The 1,172-nt window shown below is 36.9% G+C and overlaps 1 non-coding gene across 1 annotated transcript; it reads left to right on the top strand.

Moving 5' to 3' along the window:
* Positions 1-856: 856 nt before the first annotated feature.
* Positions 857-963, top strand: LOC129400398 (U6 spliceosomal RNA). The gene has a single exon (XR_008627641.1). It is a non-coding gene; the product is annotated as a U6 spliceosomal RNA (small nuclear RNA).
* Positions 964-1,172: the final 209 nt, after the last annotated feature.

Raw genomic sequence — 1,172 nt, 5'->3', positions numbered from 1 at the left:
CTAGAACCCACTACCCAGAGGTACGAGCTTGCAGTGACATGGCATGCAGGAGATCTTGGGATAGAGGTGTTACCAGCACGCTCTCTGCCCAGATGAGAATGGAGCAGCCGCACACGGAACTGTGAACTGAGCTAAAATATCAGAAATCCAAAACTGTGCAGTCGCTTTTGCGCCGTATATTCTTCATTCTCAGCAATGGAAAACAAATTATCAAATGATACCTTTTCAGCAGGTTTGATAGTTGGGGGAAAATTCTAAATAATAATAGTTTTCTGTTGAAATATTGAATGTATTCAAAGTATAGAGAGAATAAAGTGAAGATCATTAGCAACACAGGTGGGGGGGCTGGAGGGAGGGTATACTAGGGTTCTTGGTGGTGGAACATGTGCACTGGTGAAGGGATGGGGGTCTGATCATTGAGTGACTGAGATTTGAACCTGAAAGCTTTGTAACTTTTTTCATGGTGATTCAATAAAAAATTAAAAATTAAAAAAATTAAAATTTTTTTTAAAAGATTAAAAAACAGTTTCAAGAAGGCTTTAATAATTTATGAACAGGATACCCACAGTAGTTTAAAATACAAAACTTAGATAATCTGCTAATTCAAATCAACACCAAATGATAGAGTCTACCTTTAGCTTTAATGCTCCTCATCTGTCTATGCACTTCTATAGGTAGCACTAGACTAATTTGGACAAATGGAAAGGAATATCCACTTGCATATTTTCAGAGAGCTACTGCACAGGCATCTGACTTCTCATCTCTAGGTAGCAATCATTGCTGCTTGGCATTTTTGTGTCATTCCAGGAACAGAAACAGAAAGGTGCTCATGTCCAAGTAAAAATATACTATCCTTGTGCTCGCTTCAGCAGCACATATACTAAAATTGGAACGATACAGAGAAGATTAGCATGGCCCCTGCGCAAGGATGACATGCAAATTTGTGACGCGTTCCACATTTTTTAAGTTTGTAACTGTACATCACAGAGATTCACTAATAAAATATTTTAAATATATATACTATCCTTATAAACCATATGGTGTTATCAATTGATGCAGAGAAAACCTTTGACAAGCTTCAACATCCATTCATGATAAAAACTAGTATCTTATTTTGACTCACTATGAGAGTGCTTATCTTTATCCTAGAACTAACAGGAAGTTTTTTGTAT

Source organism: Sorex araneus, chromosome X (genome assembly GCF_027595985.1).
Source record: "Sorex araneus isolate mSorAra2 chromosome X, mSorAra2.pri, whole genome shotgun sequence".
NCBI lineage: Eukaryota > Metazoa > Chordata > Mammalia > Eulipotyphla > Soricidae > Sorex > Sorex araneus.
The sequence above is the reverse complement of the archived record's forward strand: the minus strand, read 5'-3'. Positions and strand labels throughout refer to the sequence as shown.